This window comes from Pongo abelii, chromosome 16 (genome assembly GCF_028885655.2).
Source record: "Pongo abelii isolate AG06213 chromosome 16, NHGRI_mPonAbe1-v2.0_pri, whole genome shotgun sequence".
NCBI lineage: Eukaryota > Metazoa > Chordata > Mammalia > Primates > Hominidae > Pongo > Pongo abelii.
This window is the reverse complement of record NC_072001.2, coordinates 79,261,803-79,285,990: the sequence shown is the minus strand read 5'-3', so window position 1 is coordinate 79,285,990 and position 24,188 is coordinate 79,261,803. Positions and strand designations below refer to the sequence as shown.

The 24,188-nt window shown below is 37.7% G+C and overlaps 1 protein-coding gene and 1 pseudogene across 3 annotated transcripts in view; both read left to right on the top strand.

Moving 5' to 3' along the window:
* The window catches only part of NRG4 (neuregulin 4), a 124,963-nt gene that overhangs the window by 61,067 nt on the left and 39,708 nt on the right, over positions 1-24,188 (top strand). The gene's annotated exons all lie outside the window — the stretch shown is intronic.
* LOC112129307 (U4 spliceosomal RNA) lies at positions 19,114-19,227 on the top strand (annotated as a pseudogene).

The window sequence follows — 24,188 nt, the reverse complement described above, 5'->3', positions numbered from 1 at the left end:
CAGGGCCAAGAGATGGAGAAGGGCTGCCTGACTGGCACTGGGCATTAGACTGTAATGTGAGCAAGGATTAAACTTTCATTGTATGAAGTCACCAGTATTTGTAAGTTTGTATTTAAAGGCAGCTAGTATTAACTTTGTTGACTATTATATGCTCACACTGTACCCAGACATATTTCTATCTTATATCTCTCTCTACTGTACTTAGTGTTTATGTGTCTGTTGTTCTCTAATAGAATCTAAGCCCCTTGGGACTGAATAATTCTCTTGTTTTTGAATTTTCTACATCTAGTATATATCATAGAATTTAATAAACTACTCAAAAATGTTTCTCGAGTGAATTTTTGAGAAAAACCAAGATGGAAAAGGATTTGGAAATTTCAATCACTAAAAAATAGGGGTATTTAATACCAAGCAAAGAAGGGTAAGAAGATGATGAGATGAAATTCTATGAAGAATATCTTTGTAATATGTATCTTTGCAATACAGATTTTTAAATATTAGTGGAGTTGAATTAGTACCAAAAAATAAAAATTTCCTCAGAGAAAAATTAGATGAATTATCTCATAAAGTTATTTGTAATTTTGTACAGAAATGTTACTGAAATGATTTTTGCCCTTATTTAGTTTACATATTTTTTTCTCTCATTAAATTTATAACATCAGATCTCTGGAAATCTCAAGCTTTTCTTAGTCTACTAAGTATAGTGGGAAAAGTCTCAGATGGGGAGAAGATCATGAAAAAAAGCCTTAAAAATACTATTAAAATAATTTTTCTCTCATTGACACCTACCTCATCCTTTTTACAAAATTTCTCAAACAATATGTGTTAGAAGAAAATTCCAAATATAGAGCTAATTCTGGCCATCAAGTAGTGATGTGTATACTGATATTTATAGATCTTTATGATATAATTCCTATAATACATTTCACTGAAAACATTCAAGGTTTGATCTAGAATCAAATTTATTTTCATATTCTGACACAGCCATCTCATCTGATTCCTACCAAGACTATAAACAAATGTAGTAATAATAAATATAATATTGGGATCTAGTACTATCATTATGTAGATGAATGATCTAAGCAAGTCACTAGTTGCTATAAAAATAAATGGTTATAAATAGGAATTTGGCACTTTTTCCAATTTTGTGACCGAATCTCTTCTTTGCTACTCTGAGATTTTATGTCAGGAACTATTATCTAGTTTCCTGACCTTTCAAAAGTATGTTCTTTTGTATCTCTTTATTTGACTGTCTTCTATAGCTAAACACACATGCTCTATTAAAAAGCAAGGCTCATTTGTTTAATAATGTGAATAACTGAGCTTCAAACTCTTGTAGTTAAAAGATTCATACTACTCAATGAAGTTAGTATATCTAGGGAATAAATAGCCCCAATGAGTACTGCGTGACCATGGTATTATCACAATCTGAGGTCTCCCCTCAGTGTAGATTGTTAAGAGTTTAATGAAGTACATTGTGAGGGATTTCATCTCTCACAGCAGATACACATTGATTCGGCTTACAGAGCTAGTGTCTAAAGTAAGCATTCTCATTTATTTATTGAGACGTGGCCTCGTTATGTTGCCCAGGCTAGACACTTCAATTTGTTAATGTATGATGATATATAACTGACACAGGCTTGAGTTGATGTGAGCCAGGCATTCTTTTTCTCTGTAGACTGACATATATGGGAAGCCAAATTTGTAATCAGAATATTTTAATGGATATAGAGAAAACAAGAAAACAACAAGAATTATATAATATGAAAGTCTGATGCATTTATTTCCACAAGAGAGATAATCTGACTTAGAACTGTAATGCATGAAGTCTTCTGGCTACAATACCCTCTCTACTTAACAGTGCTTAGATAGGCACTGCTGATGTTTGCCTCTGTGCCTCTCCTTTCTGTGAGTGTCCCTTGCCAACCAACTCCTCAGACTGACAGCTCTTTCTTTAGATATGTTAATGCATATTCAGCTAGTCTCTATTATTTAAAGGAACTTTGCTTTATTCTACTCTGATCCATTGACTTTATAATTCAATTTGCATTATATAATCTTATTTCCTTCAGCTCTAAGTATTAGACATCACATCAGTTTCCCACTTGTACTTAATACACAACCTAAATATAGTTGAGGTGTGATATAGTTTGGATATGTATCCTCTCCAAATCTCATGTTGAAGTATGATCCCCAGTGTTTCGGGTGGGGGGGGGCCTGGTGGGAGGTGTTTGGATCATGAGGGCAGACCCCTTATGAATGGCTTGGTGCCCTCCTCATGGTAATGAGTGAGTTCTTGCTCTATTAGCTAATGTGAGATCTGATTGTTTAAAAGAGTCTGTGGTCTTCCCCTTTTCTCTCTTGCTCCCTCTCACCAGGTGATACACTGGCTCCCCCACACCTTCTGCCATGATCGTACACTTCCTGAGGGCTCACCAGAAGCAGATGCTGGCACCATGCTTCCTGTATAGCCTGCAGAAGCATGAGCCAAGATAAACTGCTTTTTCTTTCTTTCTTTCTTTTTTTTTTTTTTTTTGAGACAGGGTCTCCCTCTGGAGTGAGACGACTCCCAGACTGGAGTGCAGTGGTGCAGTCATGGCTCACTGCAGCCTCTGCCTCCCTGGTTCAAGCAATCCTCCCACCTCAGCCTCTGGAGTAGCTGGAACTAGAGGCACGTGCCGCCATGCCCTCTAATTTTTAAATTTATTGTAGAGACAGAGTCTTCCTATGTTGTCCAGACTGGACTTGAACTTCCTATGTTGTCCAGACTGGGCTCAAGCAATCCTCCTCCCTTGGCCTCCCAAAGTTCTGGGATTACAGGCATGAGCCACCATGCCCAGCCTCTCTTTTCTTTATAAATTACCCAGCCTCAGATATTCCTTTACAGCAATGCAAATAGACAAGACAAGGTGTATTATAAATATATTGTTGTGTTGCTTATTTTCTTTAAGTGTCTTCTACTAGGCCCTGACTTTCAGAAATATGATCCTTGCGGCTAATATACCATTCTTCTACTTCAGTCTTAGAGAAAGCACATAGATTTTTAAATTCCGTAAGATACTTTCAAGCTTGAGCATTATCAATATAAGTTCTGATTAAAACAACTTGCTTTGTGTACAGCTGGAGTAGCTCATAATCAAATATGCATATACCTCCTTTTTACAAATAATAAACTCTGCACAAGTATAAACGCTATTTGAAGGCACTGTAGAATGACTAAAAGCAGGAAGAAACAAAAGTAGTTGACACCTAGAAGAAGGGAATGTCACTGAGTGAGTTTCCCATTTTTATGGCTTTTTGCCTGAGGACAGCCCCTAATCAATTCAACACATAGTGGTAAAATGGGATAGAAACATGCAGGCAGTCACCAGAGCTGGAAATTGAATGTCATGAAGAGAGCCACAGAGTGGGAGCCTGAGTTCTTTATATGCTTTATATGCCCAAATATCTGGGTGGCCTTGAATTTGTATGCATAGAGGACTCCAGATAGCCCAGGTAAGGCTAAGAAAAGTGAATAGACGTTTCACTTGTTGCAACAGTAGGAGAGATAGAGTTTAGAGTTTCAGTTAAGCCAAATTATCATAATAAAACAAAATATTTGTACTCCAAAAAGGAATGTAACCATCTAGAATCTACAACATGTCACTCATAAGGTCTGGGTTAGAATTCAAAATGATTAGACATATGAAGATAGAAAAATGTCATCCATACTGAAGAGTAAAGAAAATCAGTGGAGTCAGACCTTGAGATTAGCCAAATATTGCAATTAGCAGGTAATAATTTTAAATCTTAAGGATTTATTCTCAAGGATATAACAGAAAATTTGCTTATTACCAGTGAGTAAATGGGAAACCCCAGCAGAGAAATAGGAAATATGGAAAAATAATTAAATAGAAATTCTAGAATTAAAAAATAACATCTGAAATAAAAAATTTCTGAGTGGGCTTAACAGTGGATTGGAAACCGAAGAAACAGCAGGTGTACTTGAAGCTCTGTTGAAAATATCTGTATGAAAAACAGATTTTTTTTTTTTTTTGAGAGCGAGTCTCAATCTGTCACCCAGGCTGGAGTGCAGTGGCATGATCTCAGCTCACTGCAACCTCCGCCTCCTGGGTTCAAGTGATTCTCCTGCCTCAGCTTCCTGAGTAGCTGTAGCTGGGACTACAGGCGTGCAGCCTGGCTAATTTTTGAATTTTTAGTAGAGTCGAGGTTTCACCATGCTGGCCAGGCTGGTCTTGAACTCCTGACCTCGTGACCTGTCCACTGCTGGGATTACAGGTGTGAGCTACACCTGTAATTCGTGCTCAGCCCGAATTTTTTTTTTTTTTTTTTTTTTTTTACAGAATCCTCAGTGACTTATCAAACAATGTTAAATGATTGACATACTTGTAATTGGGAACCCAGAAGGAGAAAAGAGAACACAGCAGGAAAAAAAAAAAAAAAATTTAAAGAAATGATGGTCCCCAATTTTCCAAATTTAGTGAAAGCCAAAATTTCAGATTTAAGCTCAACAAACACCAAGCAAACTTAGACACATCATAGTCAAATGGCAGGAGGAAAAAAATATAAAGAGAAAATCTTGAAAGCAGTCGGAGAAAGTGACACATTACATATGGGGAAATAGCAGTATGAATGGCAACTGATTTCTTATCAGAAATCATGGAGACCAAAAGATAGTGGAAGGAAATATTTAAAGTGCTTAGAGGGAAAAACTATGAACCCAGAACTTTGTATCTTGCAAAAATATCCTTCAAGGATGAAGACAATAATAAAAGCATTACCCATAATAGCTAAAAAGTGGTAAAAAAAAAAATGTCCATCAACTCATGAATGTATAAATGTACTATGTATACACAATGGAATATTTGTCAATAAAAATAAAGTACTGTTATATATTACTACAACATAGATCACCCATACAAACATTATGCTAAGTCAAAGAAGCCATTTGCAAAATAACCCCAAATGTGTAATTCTGTTACACATTTTAAATGTATTACACATATTTACATATTAAATGTCCAGAATAGGCACATTTATAGAGATAGAAAGTAGATTAGTGGTGGGGTGGGGAATGGCGATTGATTGCTCATGGACGTGTTTCTTTTAGGGGAGATGAAAACATTCTAAAATTAGATTTTGGTGATAGTTACACAACCCTGTGAATATACTAAAAATATTGAATTGTATACCTTAAATGGATAAATTGTACGGTATGTGAATTATATCATATAAATAATAAATCTCAATAAGGCTGTTTAAAAATGAAGGCAATATAAAGACATTTTCAGATAAGAAAAAACTAAGATAATTTATTACCAGCAAGCCTATACTAGAAGAAATGCAAAAGGAAGGTCTCCAAGCTGAGGGGAAATAATACCAAATGGAAACTGGAGTCTACAGAAAGGGATGAAGAACTTTGGAAATAGTAAAAATTTGTGTAAATATAAAACTGTCTCTTAAATCTCAACTTAAGTAAAGTACATATGAGTACCTAAACCAAAAATAGTGACATTGTTTTGTGGATAATATGGACTGTAGATGCAATACACATGACAACTGTGGCATAAAGGGAAGGGAAGTAAAGGGAACAATATAGTTGTAAAATTTCTGCATTGTATGTGAAGTGATATAATAGTAACCCTAAGTAGACTATACAGTTCAGAATGTGTACTGTAAGGCCTAGAATAACCACTAAAAATATAATGCAGAGTTGGCTAAAAGGTTTATAGATAATGAGAATGAAATTCTAAAAACAATAGTTAACCAAGAAAAGGAAGGTTCAGAAAATAAATGGAACAAAGAGAAACAGTGGGATGGTAGACCAATATACAAACATATTAATTTTATTAAATGTAAACTAACTAAACTTGCCAGCTAAAGACAGATTGTATATTGAAAGAGAGAGTGAGACAGGGAGGGGAGGCAGTCATCAGGAAGACATGCAATCATAAATGGTACATATATGTACCTAATAACAGCTTTAGAATCATGAAACATTTGGTAAAGGGAGAAACAGATAAACCCACTAATTGGAAATTTTAACATCCCTCTCTCAGTAGTTCATAGACCAATTAGACCAAAAAAAAAAAAAAATTCACTAAGGACACAGTGAATGAAGAACCACTGTCAACCCCCTCAACCTAATTGATAATGATAGAAAAACCTGTCCTCCAAAACTGTATACGTCCCATTAAATGTATATGTTATGTTCACCAAGACAGAGGTTGGGCTATAAAAAAGTCTCAATAAATTTTATCATTGAAAATTTATAGGGCAAAGATCAGCAAACTATGACCCATGGGCTAAATCTTGCCCATCGCCTGTTTTTGTATGATGTTAGTAATAGTTTTACATTTGTAAGTATTTTAAAAAAATATTTTGACATAGAACATGTATATAAAATTCAAATTTCAGTATTTATAATTAAAATTCTGTAGGAACAAAGCCACACTCATTCATTTACATATCGTCAATGCCTGCTTTCACACAACAAAGTTGAGTAGTTGCAACAGAGACTGTATGGCCCGCAAAGCCTAAAATATTTGCTATTTGGCCCTTTCCTTTCACAGAAAACATTTTTCTAACCCCTGCCATGGAGTACATTCTCTTACCATGATAAAATTATAGCAGAAATAACTAACAAGATGTCTAGAAAAACTCCTAATATTTGGAAATGGATACCTTGAAAAGATTATATAAAAATTAATAAACTCATAGCTAGATCAATAGAATATATGAAAATTACCAGCTGAGCGTGGTGGCTCGCTGCTGTAATCCCAGCGCTTTGGGAAGCTGAGGTGGGAGGAACAATTTAAGGCCAGGAGTTCCAGACCAGCCTGGGCAACCCTGTCTCTACAACAAAATTTGAAAAATTAGCCAGGCATGGTAGTGCATGCCTGTAGTCGTAGCTACTCAGGACACTGAAATGGGAGGATCACTTGATCCCAGAAGTTAGAGGGTACAGTGGGCTATGACTGTGCCACTGCAGCTCCAGGCTGGATGACAGAACATAGACCCTGTCTCAAAAAAAGAAAAAAACAATTACCAACTACAGTAAGAAAATTACCAACATCAGTAATGAAAGAGTACAGGTGATCCTACAGATATCAGAAGAATTATAATAGAGGCTTCTGCTTCCTGCCTTGATGAAGTAATTGGACCAGACTTGCTCTCCTCTTTAAAATGTCTATAAAAATTGGGAAAATAAATGAAACACCCTTTTTTCAGACAGTTGACAACAGGCAGTGTGGGACAGTGATCCCTGAGAGAAGGAGAACAAGCTTAGAGATCCCTCTAATCTTCCAGGCTCCCTTCCTGGAGGTACGCTCTGGACCGTGGTGCAGAGAGATGGGTGCACCAAGAGGAGCACTCTGGTCTTGCTGAGCTGAGGAGAAAGAGATCAGAGGTCAGGGAGGTTGACATGGCTGAAATTTGTGGATACACTACCAGAGAAGAGGAAACTGTGTAAGAGAAAGAGTTCCAGAAATCTGCATAGAGATCCCTTTTGATTATCTTGTCAAATGCTACATTAGACAAGTGTAGTGTCAAACTCCACAGTGCTGTGCAAAGAACTTCTGGGAAGCTCGAAGGTGAACAACCCCAGAGCTCAGGCAGGGCTGCGATGTGTTTACATTCTGACCAGCTAGAGTGAAGTGTCCTTGGTGAACACCTAGGGTATTCACTTGAGATCCAAAGAGTCACTCTTCAGGATTAGAGCAAAAGTCGGCCTAAATGCTACCCCATTTGTACCCTGTCAAAGCTTAAAACCAAGCCTTAAAAGAATCAAGCTGATTTACAAGTAACTTTGTTTCCCAAAGCAAAGTTCAATGCTCTTTAAACAAAGACAACAAAATCTAGCACTCAAAAATGTAAGATTCATGTTCAGCAAGCAATGCAAAATTACTAGATAAAAAGAAGCAGGCAAATGTGATTAGGATGAAAAAGTCAATCAGTAGAAACAGACCTACAAATGTCAGCAATGATGGAATTAGCAAACGAGATTTAAAGCAGTTACTATAAATATGTAAAGAATTTAAAGGAAAACCTGAATGAAATGGAGAGATTTCTAGAAGCTGAAAAATGAAGTATCTGAAATGAAAAGTTGAGTGGATGGGCTTAACAAATTAGATACTGCAGAATAAAATATTAATGAATTAATGACATAGCAATAAAAACTTTCCAAAATAAAACAGATTTTTCTTTTCAGACTAAGGACAGAATCATAGAGGTCTAACATATATGTGTTAAGGTATCTCAAAGATGAGAGGGCAGAAAAAGCATTTGAAGAAGTAATGGCCAAAAAGTCTCAGGATCTTACATATTCTAAGACTTTTACAGACAAGCAGTGACTGAGAGCATTCATCGGTAGGCCACGCTACATGAAATGTTAAAGGAAGTTCATCAGCAAAAGTAAACTGAAACCAGATGGAAACAGATCTACATGAAGGAATGAAGAAAGCTTAGAAATACAACATTCTTTGCATAAGTCCAAAACATCCGCATTGCTTTGAGTTGAAGCAGGAACAGTACTATAAACTTTAAAAATTCATTCAGGGCTGGGTGTGCTGGCTCATGCCTGTAATCAAATCACTTTGGGAAGCCAAGATGAGAGGATTGCTTGAGCTCAGGTGTTCAAGACCAGCCTGGACAACATAGTGAGACCCCATCTCTACAAAAAAATTTAAAAATTAGCTGGGCATGATGGCCTGTGCCTGTAGTCCCAGCTATGTGGGAGGCTGAGATGGAAGGTTCACTTGAGTCCAGGAGTTTAAGGCTGCAGTGAGTCATGATGACACCACTGCCACTCCAGCCTGGGCACAGAGTGAGACTTTGTCTCAAAAAAAAAAAAAAAAAAAAAAAGAGGAAGGTGCAGGATTCTATTTTTGCCACTCAGTGGGATAAATTCATACCTTCATTTTATTCCTCAGGGTCTTTGTGGTCCCATCTCTAAACCCACTTCCTCTGTCTCTTTCCAGTTGACTTCTCCTTGTTGATTCAGATCAGCTCTAATATCTCTAGTTCCTTGGCATCATCCATTTTATGCCATTTACACAGAGTTAATATCCAGTGTGACATGTAGATATAAAGGGCTCTTCATTCAGCAAAGACCTATGTGTATCTATCAAGAGACTCAGGATATTTCACATCCTAAGCAACTTTGTCACCTGTGAAATTTGTGAAATGTTTAAACACAAAACTAAGAACATTAGAAGGAGTTGTAGGCTGGGCGTGGTGGCTCATGCCTGTAATCCCAGCAGTTTGGGAGGCTGAGGTGGGCAGATCATTTGAGGTCAGGAGTTCGAGACCAGCCTGACCAAAATGATGAAACCCTATCTCTACTAAAAAATACAAAAATTATCAGGGCATGGTGGCGCATGCCTGTAGTCCCAGCTACTTGGGAGGCTGAGGCAGGAGAATCGCTTGAACTCGAGAGGTGGAGGTTTCAGTGAGCCGAGATCACACCACTGCACTCCAGCCTGGGTGACAGAGCGAGACTCTGTCTCAAAAAGAAAAAGAAAAAAAGAGTTGTATAACAGTCAACCTCTTTGACATCAGCATCCTCTGACACATGCTGTAACTATAGAAATTCTCCCAACTAGCTTCTCAATCTTCACAAACTGTTACAAAGCTTGGTTCACATTCTGAGCTACTTTGATATCCAGGATAATGTCTAGGTAAATGTCAAGTATCTGAAACTTCTTGGTAGTGGAGACACTTTGAGAACATTAGAACACCTGTCTGTATTGTCATGGCTCTTCAAACATGCTTCCTAGATGGCATCTACAGTGTATATCGAAAATTCATGTGTACCTTCCTGCTTTTGATTATTGAAGCATCTAGATAGTGTTTGAATGTCACAGATGTCAGCACCTTGATAACATTAACAGGATTATTGTGAGCCTGAGTAAGGTGAGCCTAAAAGCTCCTTGCTGGCAACAGGTCTTAGAGTGCTCTTTGAACAGCACTTATAATTGGCAAGAGGTAGTATGTGTGTCAGACTCTGCAGTGTCATATTCACATGGCAGTGGTTATCTGTATTCTGGTGCAACAATTTCCAGTAGATCCCATTGCTTAGTAGAATGGGAAAATGGATTTTGGGGAACAGAATAACGTCTTTTCTCACAGACCATCCAAACAGGTATTCAGATTCTTCTCTAAATTCCCATCCAATTTGAAGTCCAGAATCTCTGGGTAATTTATTGTTTTCTCCAGCAGACTTAGATTTGACTCCTTATGGTCTAGCAACCAATAAACTAAAAGTTATTAGTGACCCCCACCACCCCATGTGCCTTAATCAGTTTGGACTACTACAACAAAATACCATAGACAAGATGGCTTAAACATCAGAAACTTCTCCGATTTCTGGAGGATGGGAAGTCCAAGGTGAAGGTGCTGGCTGATTCAGTTGGTGGTGAGGGCCCTCTTTCTGGTTTGCAGATGGATACCTTCTTGCTGCATACTTACATGGCAGAGAGAGGGAGAGAGGAAGCAAATCTTTCCTGTCTCTCATAAGGGCACTGATCTCATCTTGACCCTCATGACCCTAATTACCCCCAAAGGCCCCTCTTCATAATACCATCACATTGGAGTTAAGATTTCAACATTCACATCTGTAATGCCAGTATATAATGGTAAAATTAAAATGGAATAATTCTAATCAAGTTAGAAAAACATGAAATAAGTTGCTGGTTCATAGCAATTATTATATTTTCGTTGACAAAAATTGTGAAAACCCCTTGCTCTGAAGTGCATTAAATCCCTTAGTCAGCCATTCTGGCAGCTCCTTTGGGAGCAGCTTTTTACTCCGTTACCTCCATGATTCCTGGCTCTGTCATCCTTAATCATTTTTCTCCAAGGCCTCATCTGAGTTAGTGATTGAAACATACGTCTTTCCTGGGGACCGCAAAGCTTTCATAGCTCACTTCCTGCTGTTGTGATCTGGGGGCCTAGGGATTGCTTTAGGATTTGAACAGGATTTGCAGGCCAGTCTTTTGGTTTCTTTGGTAATGTAATTCACTCAAAAACATTCTAGGCTCTAGAAATCTCCCTGTTTCTACTGAGCTCCATATATAAGCAACACAGCTAAATATCGAAAATAAGTAGTTTTTAAACTTAGATTTAGATCTTTTACATTAATATTCTTCCTTATTTGTTCCTCCCTTCTCTTTCAATTTAATGGTGGGACAATTTAAGCCCATCTGAAACTAGGCTTAGTTTGGGAGGGCCATATCCTTAATCTGATTTTTGCCTCCAAGATAGTTACCATTGTCTGGCAAAGAAATAAAACACTTGGGACACACAAAAAAATGATAATATTCATATCTCATCTAATTATAATTTTTTTAATTGATAATAAATTTATATGGTCCAAAAATCAAGTCGTAATAAAAGGTTTATAGTAAAAATTGTTATTTCCACCCACATCTAACATATATTTGTGCATATATAAGCCAATACCAACTTGAAATCTTATATTCTGTCAGTTTTTACACTGTTTTCTGCCTTGCTTTTTCTCTTCAGAATATATTTTGGAGATCATTTCATGTCAATCCACAGAGTACTTCACTATAGCTACGTAATATGATATTTTATGCAGATAATAGACTGTATTTAACCCTACTGATAGACATTTGGGTTGTTACTTATCTTTTGCTAATGCAAATACAACAATTAACCTTATATGTATGTCATATTTTAGGGTGCAAGTGAATCCCAAGAATTTGGCTGGATCAAAGGGTATATGCATATTAATTTTGGTAGACATTGCCAAATTGTCCTGGGTAGGAATGTGAATTCCTACCAGCTATATATGAGAGTATGTAATTTCCTAGCAGAGTATGTTGTCTAACTTTGGGTTTTTACCAATCTGATAGATGAAAACGTTATCTGATTTGGGGTTTTTACCAAGCTGATAGCAGCATATGTGGTCTAATTTTGGGTTCTTACCAATCTGATGAGAAATGGTATCTCAGTGTTATTTTTAATTCAATCTTTTGATAGGTGAGGTTGAGCCATATGTGTTTCCTTTTGTGTCAACAGTTTTTCCCTAGTTGTTCTATTAAGTTGTATTCTTATAGTAGCCATTGTAGAAATTGTTTATATAATAAAGATACTATTAAAAGCTATATTATCTTTTTGACTGAGATATGAGTTGCAAACATTCTCTTCTAGTTTGTCACTTGTCTTGTGATTTTGTTCTTGATAAATTTTGGCCATAATTAAGTTTTATTTTTTATTTTTACATACTGAATTTTATCAGTCTTTTACGAGTTTTGGATGTTGACTTATAATTTGATTTTTTATATTCAAGATGTAGAGAATAGAGTTGACATAGCAGGTCTTAGACTGCTATCCTTAGAAAGGCCTCCTTGCGAAGTTGGCCGTTGCTGGTGTTTAGAAACTTAGTTGGCATACAGTTCTCTATACTTAAATGAAACTTTTCGTAAATGATAAGGATGTCTCCGTATGCCTAAACTGTATAAGCATTGTGGTTTATGCTGAATACCTGCTTTTCTTTTGGGAGTCTGGAATTTTGGTATATGCGAGGCAGAAGATACATATATGAACAGTTTCCATGAAAAATGTTGGACACTGAGTCTCTGATGAGCTTCCCTAGTAGACAACACTTCACTTATGTTGTCACAATTCATTTCTAGAGGAATTAGGCTTGTTCTGTGTGACTCCACTAGGAGAGAACTCTTCGAAGCTTGTGCCTCATTTCCTTCAGACTTCATCCCATGTATCTTTTCCCTTTGTAGTTTTTGCTTTGTATCTTTTTGCTGTAATAAATCATTACTGTGGGTACAACTATGTGTTGAGTCCATTGCGTCTTCCTGGGAGTTATAATGGAACTTACCCTTATTTTTTTCCTTTTTGTTTAATTAAAGACTTTTTTGGCCTGGTGCAGTGGCTCATGCCGGTAATCCCAGCATTTTGGGAGGCTGAGGCAAGCAGACCACTTGAGGTCAGGAGTTCAAGACCAGCCTGGCCAACATGGTGAAACCTAGTCTTTATTAAAAATACAAAAATTAGCCTGGCATGGTGGTGCATGCCTGTAGTCACAGCTACATGGGCGGCTGAGGCACAAGAATCACTTGAACCTGGGAGGTGGAATTTGCAGTGAACCAAGATTGCATCACTGCATTCCAGCCTGGGTGACAGAGCAAAACTCTGTCTCAAAAAACAAACAAACAAAAAACAAAACTGCTTTTTAAAAAAATTATTTGCCAATTTTTTAAATAATTTTTTTTATTATACTTTAAGTTCTGGGATACATGTACAGAATGTGCAGGTTTGTTACATAGGTATACACATGCCATGGTGGTTTGCTGTACCCATCAACTCGTCATCTACATTAGATATTTCTCCTGATGCTATTCCTCCCCTAGCCCACTGCCTCCCAGCAGGCCCCGGTGTGTGATGTTCCCATCCCTGTGTCCATGTGTTCTTATTGTTAAACTCCCACTTATGAGTGAGAACATGCGGTGTTTGGTTTTCTGTTCCTGTGTTAGTTTGCTGAGAATGATGGTTTCCAGCTTCATCCATGTCCCTGCAAAGGACATGAACTCATTCTTTTTTATAGTTGTGTAGTGTTCCATGGTGTATATGTGCCACATTTTCTTAATCCAGTCTGTCATTGATGGACATTTGGGTTGGTTCTAAGTAAAAAGACCACTGTTAAAGGGCAGTTTTAGGTTCACAGCAAAATTGAGAGGAAGGTACAGAGACTTCCCTGTATATACCCCCTACCCTGGCACATGCAAGGCCTCCCCCATTATCAACACCACCAACCAGAATGGTACATTCATTACCATTGAGGAACCTGCATCAACACATCATAATCACCAAAGTCCATAGTTCAGGGTTCACCCATGGTGTTGTACATTCTATGGGTCTGTACAAATGTAATGACGTGTATCCACCATTATACTATCATACCGGGTATTTTCGCTATCCTAAAAATCCTCTGTGCTCTGCCTATTCATCCCTCCCCTGCCCTGTAATTTTTTCAGGAACTTTTATCATTTTTGTTTTTAGATATTGGGGTAACATTTATATTCATAAATTAACTTAGGATTTATATGTTTATAAGATTGAATTTATTTCATCTAGAATGTGTTTTAAAGCTTTCTTCCTATAGATATTGGGATAACATTTATATTCATAAATTAATTTAGAATTTATATGTTTATAAAGTTGAATCTATTTAGCCTAGAATATGTTTTAGAATTTCCCTCATATAGGTTTTACATATTTCTTAAATTTATTCTTAGTTATTTCATCATTTTGTTTTTATTGTGACTGGGGCTTTTCCTGCCTATCTTCTAATTATTGTCTGTATATAAGAAAGCTAGTGATTTCTTTATGTTAATTTCCCCTGCTATCTTATTATGTTACTATTTGTAGGAGTTTTTTATTTTATTCCTTTGGGTTTTCAAGATGTATAATCATATCATCTATAAATAGTAATAGTTTTACTTATCTCTTTCTAATGGCTGTGCCTTTTATTTCTGTATCTTGTCTAATTGTGGTTAGGACCTTCAGTACAATATTAAATAATAGGGGTAGCAGTGAGTGTTTTTTACTTTTTATTGTTTTTTAACTTTGGTGGGAATGTCTTTACTTTTTCCAGGAAATCTGATGCTAATTTTTGGCTGGGATGGATATATTTTATCATGCTAAGGAAGTAACTATATTTCTATTTTATTGAGGGTTTTTATTAGTTTTCAGATCTCAGTGTCTTTGTTTCTGTATCTCTGCTGAGACTTACCATTTCTCTGCTAAGACTTTTCATGCATTGTAAATATGTTTTGCTTCATTGAGGATAGTTACATTAGCGGCTTGATTCTTGTCTGTTAGTTCCAATATCTGGTTCGTCTTGGGTTTGGACTCTATTTTCTTTCTCTTGAGAACATGTGATTTTTTGGTTCTTTGTATACTTGGTGATTTTGGATTGTTTCTGGGACATTAGGAATGTCAGATTATGGATATTCTAAATGCTATTATTTTTCTGATAAGCATGGTTTCCTTTGTTTAGTAAGCAATTTTCTTGGCTGGAGTTCTACTGCAAACATGTTTTCTTATGTAGAAGGTCCAGTCTGTTCAGATGTTTTGTTTTTAGATGGTCTGTTTTAAATTTGTTCTGAGCCTACCTAGTTCGGGTGTCCGTTAGAGATGTGAGGAGACAGCTTGAGCTTGGGGATCCCCTCTTTGGCTCATGCTCGCCCAGAATTCTCCTACTCTTTCAGCATTCGTGGCTTCATGGCTTCTTTTTTCTAGTTCTTCAGATCAGAAAGAGTTCTTCCATGCAAGGCCCCCATAGCTGCTGTACTCACTAGGTGGCTTAGCCCCAGGCTAAAAGCTACAGAAACAGGAATTTACTTGTACTTCCTCCAGACTAGCGTGACCTCCCCTCCAGAATCTGTCTTTATCTCTTCATTCTCCTGGACCTTCAGGTATTTGCTTTTCATATTTTGTCCAAGTCTTTATAGTTTTCTGCAAGGAGCTAGAAGTGGTGGTCATTCTATAGCATCTTGGCAAGTCATACCCAGAAGTGGAACCTCTCATATTCCACTTATTGTTTTAAATCAAGAATGGTCATTGAATTTTATCAAATGCTTTTTTACAGTCTAAGGACATAATCATGTTTTTTTCTCTTTAACTATATCTACATGATGAATTGTATTATTAGTCCTGATTTTGAATCATTCTTTTATTTCTGGAGTACAGCCCACATACTATTCTTTTAATGGTCTGCTGATTCTTATTGTATTTTATTGAGGATTTTTGTGTTGACATTCGTGAGAATGACCTATGGTTTTCTTATTGGTACAATCTTTGTTAGGTTTTGGGATCGATAATATCCTTATTTCGTTGAAGGAGTTTGAATATTTTTCTCCTTTGTCTAAGTTTTAGAATGGTTTAGCATTAGAATTATCTAATGTTTAAAGTCTGGAAGAATTCTCTGTGAAGCTGTCTGAATCTAGGTTTTCTTAGCAATAGTTCCTAAATTTGTTTTATGGAGAATGATCTATTTGAATTTTCTTCTCTGTAAATCAGTCTGTATTAGATTTTCTGTTTCTTTGGGGGTGATTTTTTTTTTTGTAAATTATATTTTTAAGCAAAATTTTCCAATTCATCCAGGTTTTCAAATTTATTGGTAAAGAATTTATCAAAATAGCCTCTTTTCTGATTTTAAGACATATTATCCATTTCTGTGGTTAAATTTCCTCTGGCATATCTTCACTTATATTTTGTAGTTTGGTTATCTATTTTGCATAAAAACAACCCTAAAAATCAGTAGCTTCAAAAACGACCATTTGACAGGTATTTGGGGCTGGTCTCACCTAGGCAGTGCCACTCCACGTGGTGTCATCTTGGGTCACTCACAGGGCTGCACTTAGCCTTCAGTAGCAATTTCCTCATTGTACTTGCAGCTGCTACTAGCAGTTTCCTTACTGCCCCTTAGGCATCCACCTACTGCTTGGTCCAAAATCCAGTGCCACAAATTTTTAAGTTTTTAGTTACACAAACACCTTACTTCTAGGAGCCTTACTTCTAGGATTATCTGTTTCTGTGTAACATACTACCCCGAAACTCAGTGGCTTAAAATAGCAACCATATTATAATTTACTCAGAATTCTTGGGAATTCAAGCAGGTGATGCTGGGTGGTTGTTCTCCTCTACATGGTATTGGCAAGGGTTACTCAGGAGCTGTGTTCAGCTGGGTGTTTGGCAGGATCTGAAACATTTAAAGTAGATTCAGGTCTCTCTCCCCAGAGGATAGTCAGACTTCATACATGGAGACCAAAAGGGAGTATTCCAATAGATGACAGTGGAAGCTGTTGATCTGTTAATGCCTAACTTTAAGAATTATGAAGCATCATCTACCATATTCTCCTTGTCAAAGCAAGTCATAGGGCCACTCAGATTCAAAGGGAGGGGAAATAGACCCCAGCACTCAGTGAGAGGAGTAACAAAGAATTTGTGGCCATCTGCAATTCACCAAATGTGCTTTCTCTCAAGTTCATTTCATTTCATTTTACTGAGAACCAGCTCTTGGATTTATGTATTTTGGTTTCATTCTCTTTTTCTGTTTCTAACTCATTTATTTTTTCCTTTATTAATTCCTTCTTTCTATTTACTTTGGAATTATTTTATCACTCTAAAAAATCTCTTTCCCCCCCACCTTTGCCATTTTTTATTTTTTTTCTTACAGGGCTAATGAATGTTAGTGAGTAATACTTAATAGTAGAAATCAATTTATTAGAACTGAGTGAAGTCTCTGAGGGATGTAGGAGGTAAAGAGTGATCTGGAACATGAGACCTTGTCTTGATATCTCTGCACTAGGGTGTCCTAAGTACCTTTAGGACTCTGGGCTCTGGATGCTATGTGGCAACAGAAAATTGAAGTGAAGTGAAAGGATGCCAAAGAAAACTTTGAAACACTTTACCCTTTGGCTTGGAGATACCCTAGATTACGCGTGACATTCATACTGCGTGTATTCTTCCTTATACTTTCTGCTGGTTTGCTGTATTTGATTATACAGGTTGAGTATCCTTTATCCTAAATGCTTGAGATCAGAAGTATTTCAGATTTTAGACTTTTGGATTAGGGATACTCAACCTGTGTGAACTAACATCAGTAAAAAATCCCCAAAGAAAAAAATGTATTCATTTTGAATTTACCCAGTATTTTTAAACCCACCCACATTATTTCTGCTTTCACTAATCTCCATTTTTGTTTTCCCTATCTCTGGAGTCCAGACATTTTGGAAAAGCTGAAAGTTTCTTGTGTGCTTTGTAAGATTCCTTGACATGCTTTCTTTTCCATTTATTTTTGTTCTGAAATGAACTTTTATACTACTGAACATGGTTCTTGTTCAATTCTAAGCCAAATTCTTTCTCATATATGTATTTTGCCAAATTCTTTCTCATATATGTATTTTGAGCATGCTAAAAGCTTATCAGGTGAAAAATAGTAAAAACAGTCAATAAAAGTTAGGTAATATTTAGATACTTCCTATATAGCCACAAACATCTTTCAAGAAAAAATGATAAATTAGTTGACTTACCAATAAAATAATTCTGAAAGTCTCCCATGTGGCGGCTGTAAGATATAAAAGCTAACAAAGAAGGTTCAATTACCATTTGCAGTACAATTTCAGATGAACTCTTTGTAATTTGTCTTGTTTTAATAAGAATTAATTAAATTGATTGAGAATGGGCATATATAGGAGGCAAGAAATGTATGTAATGAAAGCATAATTTAGTAAATTTACTTTGATATACAAAAACTAAACATTAAATTACAGTATATTCAGTTTGATTGACTTCTTATTCAAGTTAAGCTCTTAATATAATATCCAGAAAATAAAATGTATCATAGTTGGGTGAACAATGAATGATCATTGTTTACAACATTTTTTGGGGCCAGCATTTTACTGGTCTTATGCAATTCAGTTATGATTAAAGCTGGAAATGTAACCTTTTCAATAAAATGTAAACTTTTATACCAGATTTTAATTTTAGCTATTTTGACCTTGACAAATAATAATTAAAGGGGCACCAAGATAAAATTATCTTGTTTGTGTGTTTCTCTTCAAAACCCATGTGTTCAAATAAATGTTATTAAAACAGCCCAACTACAGAAAAAGAGAGGTCAAAATCCACCCAATTTGGAGATAAGAAAAGAACAGTATAAAGAGTTTTGCTGATATAACCACAGGCAAATGCTATTAACTGTCTAACTATACACTATACACAAAAATGGATTAAAGACTTAAATGTAAAACCTGAAACTATGAAACTGTTAGAAGAATGCATGGGGGAAATGCTTCAGGACACTGATCTGGGCAAAGATGTTTTTTTATTAAGACCTCAAAAACACAGGTAACAAAAACAAACATAGATAAATGGGATTACATCAGCTAGAAAGCTTCTGCTCAGCAAAGGAATAGCCAACAGAGTGAAGAGACAATCTACAGAATGGGACAAAATGTTTGCAAGCTATCCATCTGACAAGGGATTAGTAATGAGAATGTATAAGGAACTCCAACAATTCTGCAGGAAAAAAAAGCCCAAATAATCTGATGAAAAAAGTGGAGATATAGCTTTGTGCAGTGGCAGTATTGTAGCCAATGAGGTTTATCTGAGATGCAATTATTGCTAATTGAAAAAAATGGACATATAATCTGAATAGACATTTCTTAAGGCATATAAATGGCCAACAGATGAAAAAAATGTTCAACATCACTAACCATAAGGGAAATGTAAATCAAAACTACAATGAGATATCATCTCACCCCAGTTAACACAGCTACTATCAAAAAGACAGAAATAATAGATGCTGGTGAGAATATAGAGAAAGGGGAATGGTAGTACACTATTGGGAATGAAACTAGTACAGCCACTATGGAAAACAGTATGGAGGTTCCTCTAAAAACTGAAAATAGATCTACCATATGATCCAGCAATCCTGCTGCTGGGTATATGTCTCAAAAAATAAAAAGTGTATCAAAGGGATGTCTGTACTCCCATGTTTATTGCAGCACTATTCACAATAGCCAAGATACATAATTAACCTAAGTGTCCATCAACAGGTGAATGGATAAAGAAAATGTAGGTATAGACACAATAGAATATTATTCAGCCATAAAAAAAATGAAGTCCCGTCATGTGCAGCAACATGAATGGAGCCGTAGGTCATTATGTTAAGGGAAATAATCTAGGCATGAGAAGACAAATACTGCATGCTCTCACTAATATGTGAAAGCCAAAAAATATTGATCTCAGGGAGGTAGAGAGTCGAATATGGTTACCAGAGGCTGGGAAGGGTACTGGGTGGATGTGGGGAAAACGAAGAGAGGTTAGTGAATGCATACAAAAATACTGTTAGATTTATTGTATATTTCAAAATAGCTAGAAGAAGCTGGGTGTGGTAGCTCATGCCTGTAATCCCAGCACTTTGGGAGGCTGAGGTGGGTGGATCACTTGAGGTCAGGAGTTGGAGACCAGCCTGGCCAACATGGTGAAATCCCATCTCTACTAAAAATACAAAAATTAGCTGGGCATGGTGGCAGGCACCTGTAATCCCAGCTACTTGGAAGGCTGAGGCACGAGAATCACTTGAACCTGGGAGGCAGAGGTTGTAGTGAGCCGAGATCACACCACTGCACTCCAGCCTGGGCAACAGAGTGAGACTCCATTTAAAAAAAAAAAAAAAAAAAAAAAAAAGCTAGAAGAGAATATTGGGAATGTTCCCAAAAGAAAGAAGTGATAAGATGGCCAAATAGGAACAGCTCTGGTCTGCAGCTCCCAGTGAGACCAATGCAGAAGGCAGGTGATTTCTGCATTTCCAACTGAGGTACCCGGCTTATCTCACTGGGACTGGTTAGACAGTTGGTGCAGCCCACAGAGGGTGAGCCGAAGCAGGGTGGGGTGTCACCTCACCCGGGAAGCACAAGGGTTGGGGGAATTCCCTCCTCTAGCCAAGGGAAGCCCCAAGGGACTGTGAGGAATGGTGCATTCTGGCCCAGATACTATGCTTTTCCCACGGTCTTCGCAACCCGCAGACCAGATTCCCTCGGGTACCTACACCACCAGGGCCCTGGATTTCAAGCACAAAACTGGGTGGTCATTTTGGCAGACACAGAGCTAGCTGCAGGAGTTTTTCATACCCCAGTGGCGCCTGGAACACCAGTGAGACAGAACCGTTCACTCCCCTGGAAAGGGGGCTGAAGCCAGGGAGCCAAGTGGTCTAGCTCAGTGGATCCCACCCCCATGGAGGCCAGCAAGCTAAAATCCACTGGCTTGAAATTCTCGCTGCCAGCACAGCAGTCTGAAGTTGACCTGGGATGCTTGAGCTTGGTTGGGGGAGGGGCATCTGGAGGCTTGAGTAGGCAGTTTTCCCCTCATAGTGTAAACAAAACTGCTGGGAAGTTTGGACAGGGCAGAGCCCACCACAGTGCCACAAAGCAGCTGTACCCAGACTGCCTCTCTAAATTCCTCCTCTCTGGGCAGGGCATCTCTGAAAGAAAGGCAGCAGCCCCAGTCAGGGACTTACAGATAAAACTCCCATCTGCCTGGGACAGAGCACCTGCAGGAAGGGGCAGCTGTGGGCACAGCTTCAACAGACTTAAACGTTCCTGCCTGGTGGCTCTGAAGAGAGCAGCAGATCTCCCAGCACAGTGCTCAAGCTCTGCTAAGGGACAGACTGCCTCCTCAAGTGGGTCCCTGACCCCCATGCCTCCTGACTGGGAGATACCTCCCAGCAGGGGTCAACAGACATCTCATAAAGGAGACCTCTGGCTGGCATCTGGCGGGTGCCCCTCTAGGATGAAGCTTCCAGAGGAAGGAACAGGCAGCAATCTTTGCTGTTCTGCAGCCTCTGCTGGCGATACCCAGGCAAATGGGGTCTGGAGTGGACCTCCAGCAAACTCCAGCAGACCTGCAGCAGAGGAGCCTGACTGTTAGAAGGAAAACTAACAGAAAGGAATAGCATCAACAAAAAGAGTGTCCACAAAAAAACCCCAGCCAAAGGTCACCAGCATCAAAGACCAAAGGTAGATAAATCCATGAAGATGAGGAAAAACCAGTGCAAAAAGGCTGAAAATTCCAAAAACCAGAACGCCTCTTCTCCTCCAAAGGATCACAACTCCCCGTCAGCAAGGGAACAAAACTGGATGGAGAATGAGTTTGACAAATTGACAGAAGTAGGCTTCAGAAGGTGGGTAATAACAAACTCCTTCAAGCTAAACGAGCATGTTCTAACCCAATACAAGGAAGCTAAGAACCTTGAAAAAAGGTTAAAGGAATTGCTAACTGGAAAAACCAGTGTAGAGAAGAACACAAGTGACCTGATGGAGCTAAAAAACATAGCACGAGAACTTCGTAAAGCATACACAGGTATCAATAGACGAATCGATCAAGTGGAAGAAAGGATATCAGATATTGAAGATCAATTGATGAAATAAAGCATGAAGACAAGATTAGAGAAAAAAATGAAAAGGAATGAAATATGGGACTATGTGAAAAGACCAAACCTATGTTTGATTGGTGTATCTGGAAGTGACAGGGAGAATGGAACCAAGTTGGAAAACACTCTTCAGGATATTATCCAGGAGAATTTCCCCAACCTAGCAAGACAGGCCAACATTCAAATTCAGGAAATACAGAGAACACCACAAAGATACTCCTCAAGAAGAGCAACCCCAAGACACTTAATTGTCAGATTCACCAAGGTTGAAATGAAGGAAAGAATGTCAAGGGCAGCCAGAGAGAAAGGTCGGGTTACCTACCCACAAAGGGAAGCTCATCAGACTAATAGCAGATCTCTCTGCAGAAACCCTACAAGCCAGAAGAGAGTGGAGGCCAATATTCAACATTCTTAAAGAAAAGAATTTTCAACCCAGAATTTCATATCTAGCGAAACTAAGCTTCATAAGCAAAGGAGAAATAAAATCCTTTACAGACAAGCAAATGCTGAGAGATTTTGTTACCACCAGGCCTGCCTTACAAGAGCTCCTGAAGGAAGCACTAAACATGGAAAGGAAAAACCAGTACCAGCCACTGCAAAAACATACCAGATTGTGAAGACCATTGACACTATGAAGAAACTGCATCAATTAACAGGCAAAATAACCAGCTAACATCATAATGACAGGATCAAATCCACACATAACCATATTAACCTTAAATGTAAATGGGCTAAATGCCCCAATTAAAAAACACAGACTGGCAAATTGGATAGAGTCAAGACTCACTGGTGTGCTCTATTCAGGAGACCCATCTCACATGCAAAGACACACATAGGCTCAAAATAAAGGGATGGAGGAATATTTACCAAGCAAATGGAAAGAAAAAAAAGAAAGGGGTTACAATCTTAGTCTCTGATAAAACAGACTTTAAACCAACAAAGATCAAAAGAGACAAAGAAGGGTATTACATAATGGTAAAGGGATCAATGCAACAAGAAGAGCTAACTATCCTAAATATGTATGCACCCAATAAAAGAGCACTCAGATTCGTAAAGCAAGTTCTTAGAGACATACAAAAAGACTTAGACTCCCACACAATAATAGTGGGAGACTTTAACACCCCACTGTCAATATTAGATCAACGAGATAGAAAATTAACAAGGATATTCAGGACTTGAACTAAGCTCTGGACCAAGCAGACCTAATAGACACCTACAGAACTCTTCATCCCAAATCAAAAGAATATACATTCTTCTCAGCACCACATCGCCCTTATTCTAAAATTGACTACATAATTGGAAGTAAAACACTCCTCAGCAAATGCAAAAGAATGAAAATCATAATAAACAGTCTCTCAGACCACAGTGCAACCAAATTAGAACTCAGGATTAAGAAACTCACTCAAAGCCACACAACTACATGGAAACTGAACAATCTAATCCTGAATGACTACTGGGTAAATAACAAAATTAAGGCAGAAATAAAGAAGTTATTTGAAACCAATGAGAACAAAGACACACATACCAGAATCTCTGGGACACAGCAAAAGCAGTGTTTAAAGGGAAATTTATGGCGCTAAATGCACACAGGAGAAAGCAGGAAAGATCAACACCCTAACATCACAATTAAAAGAACTAGGAAGCAAGAACAAACACATTCAAAAGCTAGCAGAAGACAAGAAATAACTAAGATCAGAGCAGAATGGAAAGAGATAGAGACATGAAAAATCCTTCAAAAACTCCATGAATCCAGGAGCTGGTTTTTTGAAAAGATTAACAAAATAGATAGACTGCTAGCCAGACTAATAAGAAAAGAGAGAAGAATCAAATAGGCACAATAAAAATGATAAAGGGGATAGCACCACTGATCCCACAGAAATACAAACTAACATCAGAGAATACTATAAACACCTCTACACAAATGAACTAGAACATCTAGAAGAAATGGATAAATTCCTGAACACATACCCCCTCCCAACACTAAGCCAGGAAGAAGTCGGATCCCTGAATAGACCAATAACAAGTTCTGAAATTGAGGCAGTAATTAATAGCCTACCCACCAAAAAAAGCCCAGGACCAGATGAATTCACAGCCGAATTCTACCAGAGGTACCAAGAGGACCCGGTACCATTCCTTCTGAAATTATTTCAAGCAATAGAAAAAGAGGGACTCCTCCCTAACTCATTTTATGAGGCCGGCATCATCTTGA